Source organism: Polypterus senegalus, chromosome 1, assembly GCF_016835505.1.
Source record: "Polypterus senegalus isolate Bchr_013 chromosome 1, ASM1683550v1, whole genome shotgun sequence".
NCBI lineage: Eukaryota > Metazoa > Chordata > Cladistia > Polypteriformes > Polypteridae > Polypterus > Polypterus senegalus.
The window spans coordinates 15,296,420-15,319,796 of NC_053154.1; positions in this window are offsets into that span (position 1 = coordinate 15,296,420).

Genomic DNA, 23,377 nt, shown 5'->3' on the forward strand with positions numbered 1-23,377 from the left:
TTTATGACCACAGTGTGCCCATCTTCTGATGGCTCCTTCCAGCAGGATAACACACCATGTCACAAAGCTCAGATCATCTCAAACTGGTTTCTTGAACCTGACAATGGCCTCCACAGGTACCCGATCTTAATCCAGCTGAGAATCTTTGGGATGTGGTGGAACGGGAGATTCGCATCATGGATGTGCAGCTGACAAATCTGCAGCAACTGCATGATGCTATCATGTCATTATGGAGCAAAATCCCTGAGGAATGTTTCCGGCACCTTGTTGCCACAAAGAATTACGGCAGTTCTGATGGCAAAAGGGTTTCATACCTGGCACTAGCGAGGTGTACCTAATAAAGTGGTCGGTGATGTCTGTCAACCTGTCCATCACCATTGCAAATAGGAAAGGCCTCCGAGCCGATCCCTGATGTAATCCCACCTCCGTCACTCCTACCGCAGACCTCACCACGGTCACACTTCCCTCGTTCATATTCTGTACAACTCTTACATACTTCTCCACCATTCCCGACTTCCTCATACAATACCATAGCTCCTCTCAAGGCCTCCTGTCATATGCTTTCTCCAGGTCTAAAATTTGACACAAGAAACAATAGAAAGAATTGTGTATTGTTGTCTGCCGCTACGTTTGAGATCTTTGGCCTCAAAAAGAACTTTAGTAAGCAGCCATTTAGCAGCTGACAAATCTGCAGCAACTGCGTGATGCTATCATATCATTATGGAGCGAATTCCCTGAGGAATGTTTCCGGTACCTTGTTGCCACAAAGAATTATGGCAGTTCTGAAGGCAAAAGGGGTTCATACCTGGCACTAGCGAGGTGTACCTAATAAAGTGGTCGGTGATTTTATATTGTAGAATTCTGGCTGGGTTATAGGGAATCAAATATTTATAGGGTGGTCCAGATCTAATTATGCAATTTTCATTACGGTATAACTTATTAAGTTTATTAAATAGAAAATTACCCAAAAAATGTCAGACCATCGAGAAGTATGCAAGCTGATGTCATGAAGAATCGTCTTCGTGCCGAACTGGAATCGTCCCTGCATAAATCATAAGTCATCCAGATGATCTGGATCTGCATAATTAGATAATTAAATACCACCCTGTATTTCTCTCAACATGTAAATCAATTTATAAATTCTTTATGTAATGTGTTTTTTTCTGGATTTTTGGTTGATATTCTGTCTCTCTCCATTAAAATTAAACTACCATAAAAATGGAGGCACCTTACCTGCATTGTGAAGGAGCGTCAGTTAAGGCACTATGGCCATGTGGCGTGTTTCTCCAAGGGTGATCCAACTTGTAGGATCCTCATTGTTGAGAATCTGAGTGGCTGGATCAGGCCAAGGGGTCGTCCATGTAACACCTGGCTGCGGCAGATAGAGGGTCATTTCCGGAGGGTGGGACTGTAAAGCGTGTCTGCCTGGGGGGTTGCCAACTGGGATCCCAAGTTGTTTCGTCATGTGGTGTGTGCGGTGACCCACCATACCGGTGTCTACTCACAACTTGATTGGACCATAAAAAAGTGAGCAAACTTACAAAATCAGCAGGGGATCAAATAATTATTTCCCCCACTGTAAATGCTGATGTCATCAGTCATTTTATGTTTTATATACAGAGATCTGTTCTTTTGTCTCTCTCTATTGATCGGTGTCAAAAAAGCCAAATTATATCCACTGTGATTCAGTGTTGTGTCATAACAAAATGTGAAATTGTCCTTGGGGGTGAATGTAGATGACTCTAAATTGATCTAAAGTGTGTCCTTCAATGGCTTCCTGTCCAGGGTGAGTGCCCCCTTTGCCCTGAACGCTGCCAGTACAAGACATGGCTTTCCATGACCCATGGACGGATGTTCAATATTTGTTATGAGATGTGAATGAGTTTGGACCCTTTAAGTCATCTCAGTCAAGTACTGTAGCGGTTAAATATGAAATTGAAAGGAGGACTTAACTGACATTTCTGTTATTGCTTGAAACCTGCTTTAATTTTTCAAAGTCATTTAATCTTAGCTTGTTTCATTTTATATTTCATTATACCAATCACAAAACCATTTTATTTATTAAACATCTTCCACCGACAAAGTCACATTTAAAGTCGAAAGGCCGGCGTTCACACATAGACAAAAGAATATCCATATTTAACATAATTGCGTCAATTAATTAAATAACCTCAGCAGAGTAAAAATAATTATGTAGATGTATGATAAGAGAAAAGGGAAGGAAAAACAGAGGTAAGGAGACTTTAATGATTTCATTTGCCTGAATAAAATGGCTTACCTTTTCATTATAATTCCCTCTAATTCATATGAAAAATCAGCTTTGCTGGCCATTGTAATTGGAGCGCTTCCACACAGTCAGAGGCCTGATGGTCCGCATGGCATGTAAAGCAGCGGCTTCAGTAACACACTAAGGAGCGCGTTTAAGCATCTTGTTTTTTGACCTTCAGGAAGCACACGGCCAAATCATTCACCATTCAGATTCTGAATACATAACTGGAGTAGGTGACTGGGTCCATCATCTAAACCACTTCATCTTGAGTAGGGTCATGGAGTGGGGGAGCTGGAGACCATCCAGGCAGGAACAATCCCTGGGCAGGACGCCAGTCCATCATAAGGTAGACATACACAGACACACACACATACACTAGGGACAACTTATCCATCAATCAATCCATCCTTCCATCTATTTTCCTATATCACTTATCTAGTGGAGGGTCATGAGGCAGTGGAGCGCAAGGCAGGAACAATCCCTGGGCAGGACGCCAGTCCATCATAATGCAGACATACATACACACACACACATACACTTACATACACTACGGACAATTTATCTATCAATCCATCCATCCAGCTATCCATCTATCTCCTATCTCACTTATCTAGTGCAGGGTTGTGGGCCAGCTGGAGCCTGTCCTGGCAATCACTAAACACAAGGCAGGAGCAATCCCTGGACAGGGTGGCAGCCCATCATAGGGCAAACATGCACACACATACATAAACATACATACACTAGGGACAATTTATCCATCCATCCATCCATCCGTCCATCTGTATTCTTTTTTCACTTATCTAGTGCAAGGTCATTAGGCAGTGCAGCAAAAGGCAGGAACAATCCCTGGGCAGGACGCCAGTCTGTCATAAGGCAGACATGCACACGCACACACACATACACTAGGGACAATTTATCCATCAATCCATCCATCCATCCATCTATTTTCCTATTTCACTTATCTGGTGCAGGGTCGTGGGGCAGCTGGAGCCTGACGCGGCAATCACTAAGCACAAGGCAGGAACAATCCCTGGACATGGCGGCAGCCTATCATAGTTCAAACATACACACACATACATACACTACACATACATACACTAGGGACAATTTATCCATCCAACCATCCGTCCATCTATTTTCCTTTCCCACTTATCTAGTGCAGCACAAGGCAGGAACAATCCCTGGGCAGGATGCCAGTCCCGTCATAAGGCAGGCAGACATACACACACAAAGTAGCATCACCAATCCACCTAACTTTCATATCTTTGAACTGTGAGAGAAAACCACAGCACCCGGATGAAGCCCATGTGGACATGAGGAAAGCATGCAAACTCTATGCAGGGAGGCTCTGGCCCCCTTACTGCAAGGCAGCAGCGCTACCACTGTGTTACTATACCACCCCTATATTTAGAGGTTTAAAAATAAAACATTCCTATAAATAATTCAAAGAAAGCATGGCGGGATATTGAAGCCTCATGTATCCACTATCATGGCCTTGAATCACTCACCTGTGTGTGTGAAGTCTTCATGACCTCATAGTGTCTTTTCTGATTATTTCAGGTTTCTTCTCACATCCCAAGAACCAGATTGCAGTTAAGTCAGCAATAATATAATAATATATTAAATCTCTTTATTTGATCTAAGGCCCATCCAGGGTTTGTTGCTAACTCATGTTTTGCAGAGAGGATTGAATGAATAGAGACAAGCAAAAATAAAAGTTTTTCAAAAGCCGAATTGAGTTTGTCACCAAAATTACAAAGGAAAACCTAAATTGTATTTGAAATTCACATTTAAATGTCTAAAGTCAGAAACAACACAAAAAGCACAGATAAGTTTTAAAGTTATTATGAAAATCACCAATCAGTCAATCAATGCATCTAATGGGTGGGACAGCTTTACACAGAAGATTTGGAGCTGCATCAGTAAAAAACAGGATGACACTAATCTGGTCAGGGTGAATTATTTTTTAATGAATAATTCTAAGCTCCAAGTAAGTAGCTTTATCAGCAGTTTAGATTCTGAATTGATCAAAGAGATTGGGTGGTGATTTAAACAATCAGACTGTTTTAAAAAGAGTATGATCATAGTCAAACTGATTTTGGAGTTCATGTTAGTGGATGCAATGGCAGCATTTAACATTTGAAAGGGAGTTACCATCCAGAAAGCACATAGTAATTCTGGTAGTAGTCCAGCTGAGCCTGGAGATTCACCTTTACCTACAGTGTAAATTCCCCTTAGGTCTGGGATTCTAACAAGTAATCTTTTGAGAACTAGGGGAGTGCCAATTCATTTATAAAATAACCATATAGGGAGAGGGTCTGGAATTAAATACAAATAACTCAAAATAGGGTTAAAAATGTTTATTAATTTGACAAGTGTTATGAACCAGAGGGTTTCTAAGCACTAAGTCCCCAAAACTGTAGCAAACAGCTCTATCATTGCAACGATCTGTCAACCTTTGGCTTGAAGCAAAAAGAGTCAAACAAAAATATTTCTAAATAAAAATATTTGTTTTACAAAAAGCTCTGAAACAAGGCAGCTCCAAAAAGCACAAAAGACCCAAATGGAGTTGCCTTGAACAACACAGGCATTCTAATTCAAACATGTTTGAAAAACACAAATTTAGAAGAGAAATTCAAAAACAGAGCATAGAGGTTAAAAAACCCAGTAAATCCACTAAAGCACAGTAATAATCACAATAACTCACTAACACCAACAAGCGTGTAAGAGCCGGTCTTAGAATGTTTAATGTTAATGTTAGAATTGCTTAATTTCCATACAGTTACAATATGGTGTAGTCTTTAGCCCAGTAAGTTAGCATGAAATAGACGTTTCTTAACTATATCTGTATTCAGAGTGTAAATTAAGCCAGACAGGAAACAGTCTAGCTTGCATGGGCTATTAGACAATTTTACAAACAGCAGATTGGCATGAAGGTATCAGACCATTTTGATGTGAATATTTAAATGTACAACTGTGTGACCAAATTTAGAGAAATGAAACAAGATAAATAAACCAGAAACAGAAATTTGTTGAAACAAGAACTTTTTCTTTTCTTTATAATCAATGTTTCTTGATTTTTGTGTGAACTGTTTTGCTTTGAAATTTCAATAAAACTTTCAAAACAAAGATATCTGGTTTGTGGAGTTATTTGAAAATGCATCACACTAGTGCCAGTACTGTCCTAAAAAGCAAACTTAAATTTGCAGAAATTTGGTAACCTGGTACAAACACAGCTCTACAAAGTTCATTTAATGAACCGCAAAGGACTCTGGGGTTTCCTCATCCTTCCTCCTCCTTAATGTTATGTTTACCCCAGGAAAAACAAATATGCTATTATGTGTAACAGAAATGTGTAAATAACAAAATGTCAACATAAGTACAGTAGAAAAGGTATATCTAGTGCCCACTGCTGTACTGATGCAGATTTAGTACATGTCCTTGAATGAAGAGCTGCTGCTGTCAATAGTACTTCAGTAGATGGCAGTAAGATGGTAAGAGCTGTCCAGATGTTCCAAAGGTTTACATTTGACCGCAACATGTCCAACTTACTGTGTCCACAAAAACAATGTGCTACTTGAAGTCTGTTCCATCCAAAGTTGCCTGGTTGAATATGTCAGCATTCAGAATGATTGATCAACAAGATGATACAATCCCCTCCTAGTTGGTAATGTGAACAAATTCAGGCTTCATTTCAAAATCTGGATCTCATGTTTCAGCTTTAATTCTTCATTTTTTAGCATATCGTATTCACATACAGTAAGTCTCCAGACCTCCTCCTGGTTTTTCCACTCCAGCTAATCATGACAGATGATAGCATTATGTAGCATATGAAACAGAAGGTTTAATCTCTCACATACGTGCACTTAGGAGGCACCAACAAGCCCTAAGGTGAGTGATATTACAAGAGATGAAGGGTTGATTGTATGTACTAATGCCTCTCTCTCTCTCCATCAACAGAATTAAAGAAGAAAAACCATAAGTCACCCACAATACTTCCGATTCCCTAAAATGGCTACTATCCAACGATCCCATCTCCGAAGTCCGTCGACGACATCACTTATGGCTCTCTCGAGTTGACATTACTTCCAGCCTTTAGTGAAGACGTCACTTCCGTCTCTTTGCTTTAAATATAATTTCCTGTCTAGATCATTGCCTGCCACCATTTTCTATATAAACTCCATGTAACCATTACTCAAATGTCAAATGCTTGTATTTTTGATCCATTTTTGCTATTTTTTTCATCGTGTCTGATGGACATTATATGGGTTCTTTCCCCAAATCTTCTTGGAGTTTGCCCAGCATTTTATTTTATTACAGTTTCTTCTCCTTGGTATAATACAGCTTATTTTTTCAGTCTTCACTTAGAGCAGGCACAGAGCGCTGTGAGCAGTTCTCCGTTAAAGTACAAGTATAGATTATACAAATCACGAAATAAGAACCTGTGCAGTGGTAGGGTTTGTGTCCCAGGTCCTCCCTGTGTGGAGTCTGTGTGGGTTTCCTCCGTGTGCTCCAGTTTTCTCCCACAGCCCAAAGACATGCAGGATAGGTGGTTTGGTGGTATTAAATTGGCCCTAGTGTGATCTTGTGTATGTTCGCCCTGCAATGGGCTGGCACCCTGTCCAAGGTTTGTAACTGCCTTGCAACCTATGTTAGCTGTGATAGGCCCGCAGTGGGTTAGACAACGACACTGAATAACTAAATAAGTACACTTATAAATGTATAAGAACAAGATAAAAACTGTTTAATCATAAAATGGAAACCAGCAATATCTGTTGTGTCAGAAGGCCGGTGCCCTTACCTGGCCAGGACGCCCAGAGTATGGAAGGCCCATGGGAGAGAGTATTTTCAGGGCAGTTTCTCCCCTGGGCTGACAGAGGGCAGCCCCCTTGGTTTCCTGTGGGACCACAGATCATGAGCATAGGAGCTCAACCCTACTGGTGCCTGTGGCCACCACCAGAGGGCACATTGACTTTTTCAGGGCCCTATTTAGCTCTGAAATTCTGTTAATAGTGGGGCAATTGTGTACAACAGAAAATAGTGTTCATGGAGTACAAGGATAACAATAATTTCTTTCTTGTACAGCCCAAAATAACACAAGGAATGCCTCAATGGGCTTTAACAGGCCCTGTTTTTTTGACAACTGCAAACAAAGCTTTGACTCTCTAAGAAAACAAGAAAAAACTCCAAGGGAGAACAAAATGGAAGAAATCTTGGGAAAGGCGATAATAGGGGGGGACTATCCTATCCCCCCTCATGCTTGCTGGGACTGGTGCGAAACTGGATGAATGGAATAATTAAACATGTTTAGCAATGATTTTTCAATGTGCCTTAAAAGTTTTGAAGAATCTACATTCTAAGCCTACACCAGGTTTTACATTTATTACAGACACTTATTGTGAGGCAGTTAGTTACATGGAGAAAGAAAACAGAAAGACTTATTCAATCCATGGTCGTGCCCGTCCCGAGGCAGGAACAGTACCTGGACAGGGCGCCAGTTCATCGCTATGACAACGCAACTCCGCCCCCACATGTTTAATACATGCTTTAATGCATTTCATCATAAAAATATCAAGCATACACCTTAGTATTCTAAAATGTTCCAAGAGCTATAATATCATGAATATAATGTATTTTGTGTGCCGATTGTTGCCTGTGTGCTCCTATCAGTGTAAGAGGAAGCCTGTTTAAGTAGCTCATACCTAGACTATGAAGCATTTAACATTCTACTTTAGTTACAATAGGGTTTGAGAAACTGTAGTAAATAAAACATCAATGTTAAGATGAGGTTTATGACATTCTACTTCAATCACATAATAAACTGCAAGATTAAATTGGAAATTTCAGGTTTAAAATGGACACTTTGTCATCTCGACATAGTCCTTTTTTTTCAGATGGTGAGCTGCGCCTCACCTTTTCACGTCGACTTTGGTATGTGACCACTTCTTTTTTATTTCAAGCACTGTGCGACTTTCTCAATTTGAACTTTGGATTGACTCGGCCACGCTGCACGACTCCATCAACTTTCTTTTGTTGCTTATACCACTGCTTAAGCCACCAAATTGTACATGTTCCTTGCCTACACCAGCGTTTCTCAACCTTTAAGTATTTGCGACCCGAGTTTTCATGACAGTTTTAATCGCTCACCCCTAACGTTTTTTTGAAAGGAGCCCACTAATACCAATTTGTTCTTTTTTAATTAATGATATATCATAGATGCATATTTTATTATACCTACTTAACTTTTATCGACATTTATCTAACTCTATATTTATTTTTCTAGTATCCGAATGTCATTTAAGTTAATTTGTTTTGGTTTCAATAGATGTGTTTTTCATATTTTCAATTCTTTTTTCTTTTTTCACATCTTCACGCCCCCCCCCCTCCCCCAAGGGGGACCTGCCCCACAGATTGAGAACCACTGGCCTACACTGAGCAGGACCTCCGTTCTGCATTCGCTGAAATTCGTCTTTTTTACACATGCTTTTGCCATTGTTTTTTAACAAAACACTGAATGGAAAGGTCTATTTATTCTAATTTGCATATTCAAATAGGTGAAATTCTGGGAGGAGTTGAGGTGATGCTGTAGGCACTTGCACGTGTCTTAAAATTCACATTGATTGGGATTTGTTTGCTTACTCACATTTTTATGCATCTGAATTTTTTTGTCTGTACGCACATTTCCTCTTTCGTCCACACGCCATGTTTTAGTGTGATTTTTACGCATGGTGTTATACATGAGACCCCTGAACTGCACACAGTATTCCAGATGTGGTCTCACCAGTGCATTTTATGGTCTAAATATAACATCCCTTAACTTAAATTCACAGTTTTTATGATATAACCTAACATTTTATTTTCTTTTTTAATTGCTTCTATAAGTTGCCCACTTAAAGAAAATGTCAAAAGTCAGTCACTTTATAGCATGTGTCATCCCAAACAGGGTTGTAGTAGCCTTGTACGATAAAAAGCCCTGGGCTCTTTAATCCCAGGTGGCAGCACCAGCTTTGCACCTTCGATAATTTACAGAAGAACATTTTGCACCCACTCTTTTGATTCGGACACTGGATTGTTTTAATAAAAGCATTTTGCACTTTTGCTACCACACCTTGTTTGTTGTGTCTTCATTCTCACCAGTCCATTTCAGTTATGAGTCCCAGGAAAAGTGAAGACACTCTTGTCTGTGGGCACCCGGGCATCACCTTGGGTTGACAACTTCCAGTTTGAATGGAAGAAAATCAGGTTAAGTTTCCATCTCTGTTCCCTTCCCTTAAAATGTCAGTAGAACGGTCACAACTATATGACGCTTATTCTTTACATACTGATGTCTTACCAGGAAAGGTTTAATTGTGCATTTCAAATTATTCTACAGCGCTCACACTTTCTTCAAAACAGAGCTCTGTTCAGAAATGCGATGAAAGAAAATATTTACATCTTAAATAATAAGTTAACCGCTGTCATTAACATTAAAATGAATTTTAAAAGCAAACAAGATATCATTAGCTTTTGTTCGAAAAATGAAATTGGGTCAGATCACTTTGAGAAAACGCCAGATTTCCATAACATTATAATTAGAGAAATGATTAAAATTTACCCTCGCAGACAGCGACAGCTATGATAATTATTATTTACCTTCACACATATAATCGAGCCGTGACCTGGTGAGCAGGTTACAATGACTGTGTTTATTAGGGAGGCATACAATCATATTAACTAATTAAGATGCACCTTTACATTGCTGGGGTCCTTCTTACTCTCATTTAACTATGAAAGGACAACATCGTTCTCAATTTTTTCAACGTGTTTTTGCACTTTCTCACAGCTTGCATCCTACAATCCAATTACTCAAGGAGTGGTGTTTGGTTGGAGGGTGGCACAGAGGTTAATGCTACTGTGTCACACCTCCGAGGACCTACGTTCAAATCCTAGCCATATGACCTCACTCAAGTGAGCTTCCTTCAGAGAGCCAGTTTTCTCCCCAAAGATGTTAAGTTTATCGGCCACTCTTTCGGACTATGTGGTAATACAGGGGCAGGATACATCTTAACGATGAATCATTAATGATTTTCCTGGAGTCACTGGACGTTTCAGGTCTTTCAACAACAGACCCCTTGCTCTGGTGATGCACCCGGGGGTGATCATACCCTCAGCTTGCATCCCAGGAGTAGACGCCGTCTAATCAGCCCTTTTAACCCATAATTACCTAGTGGCACTATGTGCAGCTTCTTCTAGGGCCTTCATTTTGGCAGATCCCATGATGCCCAACTGCGACACTCCCTTTAGCTTAATTAGAACCTGCCACCATCAATAACATAACTGGATTGGCCGGGGCAGGAGAGGACACATATACAGCCAACAAGTGATGTGCATAAACAGGCAGTGTTTTTATTTACAATCAAAATAAATAAATACTCCATAAAAATAGTGTCCAGGTGAAGTCCAGGAAATAAAATGAGGTTAAAATCGGAGTCCTCCTATTCAAACACCATGAGCCCCAATGCTGCCTTCTAAAAGTGATGTCTCCTCCGCTGACTCCGACTGCGCTGTTGTTACCAGAGGAGACATTCTCCCAACAGGGGCAGTCAACTAATAAATCCAGACTCCATTCCCTGCCGCCCTTCCATCGTCATGCCCAGGGCAATCTGTCGAGCCACACAGAGCTCTTAGCCCTTGCAGGAGATGACATAATTCGGGCCACCTTCTCGCTGGCATTCATTCAACAGGAGCGCCCTTCATTGGGTCTGAAGATCCTGCAGCCCTGAGGCTCTCTCCTGACCTCTTGCCTCTATTATCCCCAACACGGGCTCTCCGCAGTGTTGCCAGAGGGTCTGCATTTTTCTCACCAAGCTTAGGCCCAAATGTAGCCCAAAAGTACCAAAACTAGCCCAATAAAACTTAAGAAATTGAACAATATAACAGAAATATAATCAAAACTCATCATTTCTCCACTACTGCAGTGTTTTGTATTTGAAGATCATTGCGAAAAAATTCTATATTCTACATGCAAACTGCATAAATTTGTTTCCTTAACTATAATATCAGTCACAGCCAGTGACACAACATGACATTCAGTGGAGCATAGGGACATGCAGGAACAACAACAACAACATTTATTTATATAGCACATTTTCATACAAACAGTAGCTCAAAGTGCTTTACATAATAAAGAATAGAAAAATAAAAGACACAGTAAGAAAATAAAATAAGTCAACATTAATTAACATAGAATAAGAGTCCAATGGCCAGGAGGGACAGAAAAAAAAACTCCAGACAGCTGGAGAAAAAATAAAATCTGTAGGGATTCCAGACCATGAGACCACCCAGTCCCCTCTGGGCATTCTACCTAACATAAGTGGAACAGTCCTCTTTGGATTTAGGGTTCTCATGGAAGGACTTGATGATGATGGTCACGTAGACATCTGCCTTTTTATTCATCCATCATTGTTGGAGCATCATGATGCTTTGAGTAGGTGGTGGTGGCGCAGGCCACAAAGAAATTGGAAAAACAAACAGAACAGAGAGTAGGGGTCAGTACAAATTTTAGAGCCACCATGAGTAATTATTATGATGAATTGAACATACAGAGTATCAGGATTAAGTTAAATTGAAGTTATGAGAAGGCCATGTTAAAGTAATATGTTTTCAGCAGTGTTTTAAACTGCTCCACTGTATCAGCCTGGTGAATTCCTATTGGCAGGCTATTCCAGATTTTAGGTGAATAACAGCAGAAGGCCGCCCGCCTCACCACTTCTTTTAAGCTGTGTTCTTGGAATTCTAAGGAGACACTCATTTGAGGATCTAAGGTTACTATTTGGAATATAAGGTGTCAGACATTCCGATATATAAGATGGGGCGAGATTATTTTAGGCTTTATAAACCATAAGTCAGAGCTAATGCAAATGCCAGAAAAAAAGAATCACGCTAAAAGGAAAGCATAAACAAATAAATGTAGTGTATGCAGAACAAACAGAAAGACAATAAAATGAATAGTTCATGGTGGTCAAGGTGCAAGACACCATTTTGTGTTTGGCTTTATAACAATGTTAGCTGCTAACAAGAAATACTTTAATGGCATAGTAGAAAAGGAGAAATTTAAAGCATCACTGTCATTGTCTTCTGTAGATGAAGTGTAGATGTGTTGCCACCAAGGGGGTGTACAGCCACCCTAACCCAGATACACACATGCAGGACACAGGTTCAACACAACAGTGTGGTTTATTTACAGTTTTTAAAGTGCACAAAACACCAACACCGCAATACACAGTCCTACATGACTCCATGTCTGCTTTGATCTGGCCCCACCTCTCCTCAAGCTTTGTCTTCCTCCTCCTGACTCTGGCCGTCTGAGTCTCGTATTGTGGTGCGTGCGAGTGTGTAATGGCAGCAGTGTGTGTATGTCTCAGTCTGCTGTGCCGGGCTGTCCACAAAATTATTTTTTAGAAGAGTTCCCTGCCCTTTAACAGCGAGGGAGTCCCATCTGGGATGCCATTGTGGAGAATCATCCTCAACACAGACAGACACAGACTCACAATGTCCCAAAAGACACACATTTATTTTGCTCCTTTTTAGCACACAACACAGTGCCCCCAAACAGCTACAATTACTCAGTCCTTTCTTTTGCCTTTATTCTCTGTCTCTTCTTCTCTGTTCTTCTGCATCCTCTACTCCTCTTCTTGCAAGCTCTGTCCTCTGCCTCTTGACTCCGGCTCTCTGAATGGAGTGAGGTGGCCCTTATTATGTTGCACCCGGATGTGCTCCAGGTGCACCCTGATTATTTTCTTCCACCACACCAGGAAGTGCTGCAGTCCTCAACAGGGTTGAGCTTCCAAGCTCCAAGTCTGTGGCCCCGGTGCAATTCAGGGGCGCTGCCCTCTTGCGCCCCTCTCCCGGTCCTTCCTTTCTCCAGGCGTCCTGCAAGGTGTACAGTGTACAATGAAACTAATAACTAGCATTTAATCAATCAAACTTATCTTTGAAAAAATGTAAGTCCATGCAATTATTTTCACACAACATCATTCAATAACTGTTCGATATGATGTCATCGATGAGGATGAAATATCGGCCAAAAACTCACAGACGTCTATTAAAACTAACCCAAAAACTGCATCCCACCATCGCCTAAATTTTCCTGCGGAATTTGAAAAAAAGCCCAATTTTGTGTGAAAACCGCCCAACTAGCAACACGGGCTCTTCGTCTCCTGTCTCTGTTGCCTTCTTTAACCTCCAATTATTCCATGTGTCCTCCTTTCCTTTTCTGTCCGGACTCATCCTTTGCTCTTTCTCTTCTTCTTCTTCTTTTTTCTTCTCTCCTTTCTGTCACTCACACTTCATTTTAAAGGCAGGGGTGATGCACAGATGGGGTACTCACCGCTCCAGCACTAATTAGGGTCACGGGTGATCCTACAAGTATGTGCACGAAATGCAGGTCTGTCTGCTTCCACCTCTCGCATTGAAGCTGCTCCTGCCATGCTACCACACCCAAACCGAAGACGCGGGTGTAGACGTTATTTATTTATTTAAAATGTACCCAAGCTGCGGATTTCTTACCACACCAACATTTATGTGCTTGAAGGACTGAATGACATGCAAAGCCCACTAAATCTGTCTCACACCCCTTCGACCCCCTGGCCCCAGCACTGCTCCACCAGTTCCTGGTACCTTTTCCTTCATGATCTTCCTTCATGAGCATTTCTCAAGGCACTGTGAGTTCTAGCATGTGTGGTAATCTGCCTGCCAGGCATTACCAATTTAAAGGAAAAAGTCCCGAGAAGAGGGTAAAGTGGGCTTTCTCAAAGTAATCGTTAAAGCACTTACCTGTTTAAGTCATTAAGTGCAGGCTACGCTTTCGCAGTCATTTTAACTTTGTCTTCGGCAGGTTCACACACCGGGACACCGGTGACAGGTTGGGCACATGTGCCTCCAGATCAGGCCTGCTGGAGTCATGCGTCTCTTTTCTCCTGCCGTTGGCAAAGAGTGGTGCGAAGCATTTTTAGGTAAGAATGTGCAAACATGCATTAGTGTAAGGAGGGAATTCCCAAAGAAAAGTACTTACTTTTGTAGTGCATATCGGCTCTTCCGATGGAACACATCGGGATGCGCTCCAGTTCGGACTCATTCTCGCTTGTGCGAGCCCACTAGCCCTAATTATTACAAGCCTTGAAAAGGTTGAGAGGAGCACCTGCGCAGAAAGCACCTGCGTCTGCCGCGATTGGTTTAAGGGAGCAACGTTTAATGAAGACTTAACCCAGCCTAGCCTAGAGACTCGGTGGTATGGTTGGTATAGCTCTTTCAATAAGTTTATATATATTTATATCTCTATTATAACAAAAGAACTTGTGACGAGACATAATCTTTTGAAGAGAGATCTTTGAGAGACACATTCACGTTGCGCGAGACGGCAAGTCACGTCATACTTACAACCTTTGGAAGAAAGTCCTGTGATACACATGCAGAGCAAGTTAGAGATAACGAAAGCAGGAAAATTCGAAAGTCTCAAGAAAATGAGAGTAAAGATCACATTAGCGCAAACAAACGGAAAATATTACTCGTTGAAATAACAGAACATTGAAAAGAGATCGAATAGTGTTTGAGGATGTCTGGGGGAGAAGAGAGACAAGACAGTGACTTTAAAACGTTTGAAGCACTGCACTAAATGCAGATCATGCGGCACGGGAGCAGCAGCAAGCCAGCAGCTGAGTTTAAAAAACACCTGTTATTTGTTTCCCATTGTATCACCGTTAAAGAGGGGTTTCGGAGGAGCGACCACGTCTCCTGGTGGTGTGTTCAGCCCCCTTCTTCACAACAGCGCGTAGTGCTGGCAGAAGGGGAGGGGGGAAGGCTTGGTTAGCGAAATGCAGATCACTCAGTACGGCGGCAGCAGCAAGCCAGCAGCTGATCAAGAAAAGAGGAGGTAAAAAAAAGGAATTTTGTTTCCCATCGTATCACTGTTTAAGAGGGTTTTGGGAGGAGCAACCGCGTCACAATGTTGTGTAGTGCTTGGTGGGAGGGGGTGGGTTGGCGAGCAAAGCGAGTAAGGGGGAAAGCATACATACAGTGTATATATATATATATGTATATATATATATATATATATATATATATATATATACAGTGGAACCTCGGTTTGCGAGCTAAATTTTTTAATAAATTTTGACTTGATAAACGAGCGATGTCTTGCAATACGTGTAGTATGGATACCCTTTGTCTGCTGAGCGTCATGTGATCCCAACTGAGCTGATGGTTCTCTCTCTCGTGCGTCTCTCTCCTTATCTCTCTCCCTCGCACGCGTCTCTCTCTCTCTCTCCTTATCTCGCTCGCGCACACACCTCTCTCTCTCTCTCTCCTCTTGATCACCTGCTAAGTGGAATCTTAAAAGATGGTCATGTCTGGCCATAGGGTTGTTGATGCTAGCTGTTCTGGAAACCATGCCAGGCAGAAGCCATGGGTAGAATTCCACATGTTGCTGTTGGCTTGGTTTGAACTTATCTGCAGGCTTTGACCAAGGACGTTTTTAGTGGATGCTGGCATCTGAATGCACTTATCGCACCGGCAAGGCTCTCAGCCACAGCTTTGAGACGCTGACCATGGCACCAATATTATTAGCAAATAACGATAAGATGACTAATGAAAAATAAATTGTACATTGCTTATAAAGTGATGTGTAACATATACAGCATATTTAGACATTTTTGACATTTTGTTATATTGTAGCCTTGCAAAATAACAAAGTTTAATTTCAAATTTTCCTCATCAGACAACACTCCATATCCCAGAATGATAAAGCGAAAAAAAGGAGTTTTGGACATTTTTGCAGATTCATTAAACATAATAACCTGATATATCTTATTGATGTATGTGTTCAGACCCTTTCATCAGAACTTAGTTGAAGCTCCTTTGACATCTTTGTTGCCTTGTGATGGGGAGGCAGTTTAACAGATAAGATGAAGAAGAGGCTGGACAAGCTGGTGAAGAAGGCTGGCTCACTGGTGGGCAGGACTGTGGACCCACTGGGAATTGTGGGGGAAAGGTGCTTGGCGAGGAAGGGACATGCCATCTTTGACAGTAGCAGTCACCCTCTGCAGAACATTTTGGCAGGTCAGAGAAGTAAACACAGCAGTCGTCTCCTCTCAGTGCGCTTTAGAAAGATTGTGTTCCTACTGCCATGAGATTTTATGACGCTGTTGTCAACACGAGTGATTCATGACCAGGTTACCACTCTACCTTCTGACAGTGCGTCGACTGACCATTTGTACTTTTTACTATTTATGTATGTATGTACGTATGTACGTATGTATGTATGTATGTATGTATGTTTTGTTCTTCTTGCCTTTCTTAATAATTTGTAACAATTTTTACTGATTTGCTTGAGCTACTGCATACCTGAATTTCCCAGAGGGGATGAATAAATGAACAAAGTTCTATAAAGTTTTACTTCCTTTCTGTTTGCATATCGATTAATAAGGTATTAAGAGGGTTACATTTTACATGTTCTTCTCCCAATTGGGCACAGGTTGGATCTTCCCACAGGATACTATTCCACATGTGGCGTGCAGAGGATGCTTCTGATGGCACCCAAACCTGGCACAGACAGACGCAGGACACAAGTTATGTACGCACGTTTTCAATTTTTCACTTTTTCCATGTGGGAAATGCCTTTCACAGTCCATACTTTTCTTCTTCTTTCTCTCTTTCTTTTACTGTCTCTTCACCTCCACTCCTCCTGGCAAGCTTCATCCTCCCGACTTCTGGCTCCTTTTATAGGGCACTCGGAAGTGATCCAGGTGTCTGGTGACCTTCTTCCGGCAGCACTTCCAGGTGTAGTGGGGTAGCTGCATTAAAGGGCTCAACAGTACCTGCAGCACCCCCTGGTAGTGCCCAAGGAACCCAACAGGGCTGCGCCAAACTCCAACTCCAATGGAGTTCTATGGGAGTTTGAAGCCTGGCGTTCTGGGGGTGGTAATGCCCTGAATAAGCTCTCTCCCCCAGTCCATCTACTGTAGTGGTGTCCTGACCAGGTAAGGGCCCTGGGCGTCCACCACACACAGCATGCCTCACGACCAATACAGAATCAGTCATGTCCACTGACCATAAATGAGTTTCCCTCATAGGGTGAGGAGCTCAAAGAAGAGCTGCTGACCCTCTGCATCACAAAGATCCAGTCGAGGTGGTCCAGACATTTGATTAGGATGCCTGCTGGATGACTTCCTTGGGAAGGGCATGTCCAACTGGGAGAAGGCCCCGGACATGCTGGGACCGGCCTGAGAATGCCTCAGTAGCCCGACTGATAAAGGGATGTCTGGGCATCCTTGCTTAGACTGATACCCCCGTAACCTGCACCCTGATAAGCAACAGAAAATGGATGGATGGATGAATGGCATCACTGACCACAGAAAAGTCCTCTTCCAGGCCGATTTGTAACACCTCCAACTCTGATACTGGAAATCAGCATTTTTAAATGTTCAGTTACTTTCTTACTGACATTTCCTGATTTGTGCCGCTCAACAGCTTTTTGTCACACATCATTACTGTTACATAGCAATACATTATAGAAAAACAAAAAAAGAATGGCATTTTGAAAGAAATTAGTGGAAAGTAAACCTCTGGTAGCCAACGATCAATATCTTAAAATATAAAGTCAAAGTCTACTTGATGTAGCAGTCCTGGCCACCACCGTCCCTCAGGCAGTTTAATCAAAAATGTCCAAATAAATGTCCTAAACTCTGAAGGCTCACAGAAACAGAATCCATCCAGTGGCCTTGAAAATTGATAATCATTGATCTTTAATAGCTCAACAAGACGCTGGCCCCATTCTGTCTCCTGTCTGGCTCTTCCTTCTAAAATTGCTTTTTTTTTCTTGATAAATCCATTTCACTAACTATGTGGGGAGTTATTTTAATATGTTATGCACAAAACATGTAGATTCACCCTCTGGTATCTTTTCCATTTCACAACTCTCAGTTAATATGAAGAAGCAATTCAGCTCAAGTTGATTCAATGACTGTGATGTGGCACCTTCCTCAGAAGATCTGCAAAGAATGGGCTTACAAATACAAATCGATTTAAGTGATTAATCTTTATTATCTATAACACCCTTTAGACACTATATAATAGACTAGCAAAATACCCGCGCTTTGCAGCGGTGAAGTACTGCCTTAAAATTTTTATTAAGAAGAAAATTAAACCTTTTTAAACTAAGGGAATATATACCAATAATTATTTGTTAAGGATCTCTTTGTATGCCACGTTGTCAGTTCATCCCTGCAGTTGTAATATGACCAAGCTGTGCGCTGAGCTTACTCTTAAGCGGTTGTCGAAAGGTGTAAAATATTTGGCCATTTCGGTACACTTGATAGCGACAACTGAACAATTCAGAGGCAGCCATCAACTCACATGCAGAACCATAGGTGAAGGGCTTAAGCATTTCACTCTTCTAGTGCTCCTGTGTAGTATAATTATCTCCTGTACCGTCATCAGTCCACACCTTGAACCTGTCCCAGCCATTCAATACGTAAGACACAATGTTCCTCCGGATATCAAGAGTGAGCCTGATATGGCCGTGCAATATGTAACAAAGAGAATGGAAAAGGTAGGCGCCATCTCCGGGCATGGAAACCACTCGGTAAGTGACAGTTCTTTGATCGATGGTGATCACCTTGATAGACATGGTAATGGGGGTTGGAATGATAAAGGAAATGGGTACCTGAACAATGTAAAGTAAGTCTAAAATACCTACACAATAACTATAATCGTAATAAATGAACAATAAAACAGCGGAGAAGCCGTGGATTAAACAAAAAGGCTGCAGTTATCAGCAGGGAGACGTGAATCCCGTGGCGAAGCAAGGAAGGGAATGAAGATACTGGAGCGACGGACGGCCTTATATAGGCAGGCAGCCAACAACGTGGGAGGCGTTGGGATGGGGAACCCAACACGGCCTTACACGGTGACCGAGCTGCAGGCTATGGACGTACAGTATATATGTACGTAAGTAGGATTCAGTTAGCATTGGGAACCCTCGTACCAAATTTCTTGAAGATGGGCCCATAAGTAACAAAGAAAAGTTCAATATGGCGGCCGACAGTGGCTTCATACCACTGAAATAAGTACGTACATTGGTTTCGGTTAGCGCAGGGAAGCCGCCTACCAAATTTCGTGAAGATGGGGCCATAAATAAGAAAGTTCAACATGGCGGACATTGTTGATTGTTATGACCGTTACGCATAGAATTTCGAAATGAAACCTGCTTCACTTTTGTAAGTAAGCTGTAAGGAATGAGCCTGACAAATTTCAGCCTTCTACCTACACGGGAAGTTGGAGAATTAGTGACGTTGGAAAGTTCAATATGGCAGCCGACAGTGGCGTCATACAACCAAAATAAGTACGTACATTGGTTTCGGTTAACGCTGGGAAGCCGCCTACCAAATTTCGTGAAGATGGGGCCGTAAAGAAGAAAGTTCAACATGGCGAATGTTGTCGACCGTTATGACCGTTACGTGTAGAATTTCAAAATGAAACCTGCCCAACTTTTGTAAGTAAGCTGTAAGGAATGAGCCTGACAAATTTCAGCCTTCTACCTACACGGGAAGTTGGAGAATTAGTCATGAGTCAGCCAGTCAGTCAGTGAGTGAGTGAGTGAGTGAGTGAGTGAGTGAGTGAGTGAGTGAGTGAGTGAGTGAGTATAGATAGATAGATAGATAGATAGATAGATAGATAGATAGATAGATTGACTTAGTCTGACTTATTCTCTCAATCCTCTGCAGACCATTCACATGAAATTCCACAGGCTTCTGGTGCCTGTGATGACGGCACTTCCTGCCTAGATGATGACACTTCCGGTTCCACCTTCCAGGATGACATCACTTCCTGTCCAGACTTTTAAAGCCGCCATCTTTGCCACATGTCATCATCTCTGTTTTGGACTTTGAACCAGACACAACTCCACAAAATCCAACCCTTTTGCAGCCAGGGCGTAATACTGTATATGGGTGGCTGCCCCAAACCTTTTTATGTCTCCTGTCCATTTATGTGATAACAGATAGATAGATAGATAGATAGGTAGATAAGGCACTATATGATAGATAGATAGATAGATAGATAGAAGTTTATTTGTTACCGGGGGTAATTTGTCTTTTTACAAAAGCTCTTTAAATAAATGCATAAATAGACAGATAAAAAAAAAATATATGCACACGCACCAAAAGGACTAAAAAGCAAGAAAATTAAAAAGAAAGAAAATTTCTTCCTTGGCAGTCCCAGTCCCAGGTGTATTGCTGTTGGCATAAAGGTGCCCCACTATTGTTTCTTGACTCACTTCTGTTAAATGATTCTTTGGCAGAAAGTCCTCAGAGTTGGCGTGTCACAGAGAGGATGTGCTGCTTTGTTCATAAAAACAGTTTTGTTTTAAGTCTCTTCTATTCTATGACCTCCAGGGGGTCCAGTGTGTGTCCCATTACTGAGTTTGCCCTTTTTACTTATCTTGTTGTTTTGATGGGCCTCTCTTGAAGTGATGTTATCAGCCCAGCACATCACAGACTGGCCATCACAGAGTTACAGAAGATGAGAAGAATGTCACTACCCACATTAAGGAGTTCAGTCTCCTAAGAAGAAACAGCCTGCTCTCCCCTTTCTTGTTTGTATATCTCCTTTGTGCTGTCATACAAGTACTTGTAAGTGCGCACCACCTCTCTGTCCATTCCCCGAACAGTCAATTTGTTAGAGGTAATAGCTAAACTGTCCTAATATCCCAGGACATAACAGCACTAGAAGAAGTCCAGAGAAGAGCGACAAGGCTGATTGAGGGCTACAGAGGATGAGTTATGAGGAAAGATTAAAAGAGCTGAGCCTTTACAGCTTAAACAAAAGAAGATTAAGAGGAGACCTGACTGAAGTGTTTAAAATTAGAAAGGGAATTAGTCCAGTGGATCGAGACGGTGACTTTAAAATAAGTTCATCAAGAACACAGGGACACAGCTGGAAACTATTTCACACAAACATTAAAAGTTTTTCTTTACACAGAGAACCACGGATATTTGGTATAAGTGACCGAGTAGTGTGGTAAACTTTACGGCCCTTCAGAACTTGACTTTAGAGAAATTGCATGGGTGGGATTGTCAAACATTTTCTGTTGCAAAAAAACCAAAGCAATTATTTTAAAAGCTAATTATGTGTTGTGACAACAAGGTGGTGACTGGAGGACCAAAGTATTGAAGTAGGTTTTTAAAGCAGTCCTGCTGGAATCTTTTCTCACCAATTCTTTAGCTAGTCTGTTCTCTTCTGCCCATCTGTGTTTCATGGACCAGCATCTCATGAGGTGCCCTAGAGCAGTGGTTCTTAAACTTTTTTTCTCACAATCCACTTTCGCCCTTTTTGTGTTTTGGGACCCAGAATCACAGCCAACCATCAACCCTCTTGGAATAACACCAACAACAACAACATTTATTTCTATAGCACGTTTTCATACAAATGATGGAGCTCAAAGTGCTTTAAAAGATAAAGCAAGAAAACATATAAAAATTAGGCAATACTAAGTAACAAATTATAAAGTAAGGTCCGATAGTCAGGGAGGAAAGAAATAACAAAAAAAAAAAAATCTGCAGGGGTTCTGAGGCCACGAGACCACCCAGCCAGCCCCTATTAGACATTCTACCTAACATCAATGATCTCAATCAGTCCTCATGGTTTTCAGGCTTCACGTGGAAGAACTTGATGATGGCGGTCACGTGGACTTCTGGCCTTTCATCCATCAATGTAGGGACTGCAAAGTGCTTTGATTGGGTGGTGGTGGCGCAGATCGGCACCACAGAAAACCGGAAAAAGAACAGCAGAGAAAGTAGGAGTTAGTACGGATTTTGAATATGAATAGCATGAATAATAATGATAATTAATTGAATTGAGTATGAAGATTAAACTAAGATGAAGCTATAAGAAAGCCATGTTAAAATAATGTGTTTTTAGCAGTTTTTTAAAGTGCTCCACTGGATTTTGGAGACATGAAAATAAATTATAATTAAACTAACTGTGTAAGGCTGTGCAGTAGAAAGCCAGGGGGTCCTAGAAACTATAGGGTCCACAGTTGAGCAAAAACCAAGCCATGAGGTTAAAGGAATTGCCTGCAGAGCTCAGATACAGGATTGTGTTCAGGCACACATCTGGTGGAATGCTACAGAAATGTCTATACCACTGCAAGTTCACAAGAGCACAGTGGTCTCCATAATGCATAAATGGAAGATGTTTGGAACATCCACACGTCTTTCTAGAGCTGGTCCACCTGGCCAAACCCAACATTCTATTGATCATCACAGAGATGTTTCTACACCTTGTCTGAAGTCCACCTATGGTCTATTCAGTTAATTGGACCTGATTAGGAAAAGTACACAGTTGTCTGTAAATGGCACCACAGCCGTGAATTCAAACAAACTGCCTGCTGAGGGAAGGGACATGATGGTGTTGAGGTACAGATCTGGGGAAGGTTGTAGCATTGAAAAACCAAGCCATGAAGTTGAAGGAGTTGCCTGCAGAGCTCAGAGACAGGATTGTGTTCAGGTACACATCTGGGGAAAGGCTACAGAAATATCTACACCATTGAAAGTTCACAAGAGCACAGTGGCCTCCATAATTCTTAAATGGAAGAAATTTGGAACAACCTCAACTCATAGCAGAGCTGGCTCACTTGTGTGTCAGGAAAGACACACACCTATCTGTACAAGGCCCAACAGCCATAAGGTCAAAGGAACCACCTGCTGAGAGGAAAGACAAGATGGTGTTGAGGCACAAATCTGGGGAAGGCTTTATCTGAAGGTTTCCAAGAGCACAGTGGTTTCCATATTTCTTAAATGGAAGACGTTTGGAATAGCCATGACTCTTCATAGAGCTGGCCCACCTGGCCAAACACAGCATTCTGTTAATCAGCATTGAGATGTTTCTACACCCCCTCTGGGGTCCACCTGTGGCTAATTCAATTGGCTCACCTGATTAGGAAAGAGACACACACCTGAATATAGAAGGACCACAGCTGAGCAAAAACCAAGTCATGAGGTCAAAGGAATTGCCTGCTGAGGAAAGAGACAAGATGGTGTTGAGGTACAGATCTGGGGAAGGTTTTCAGGAGCA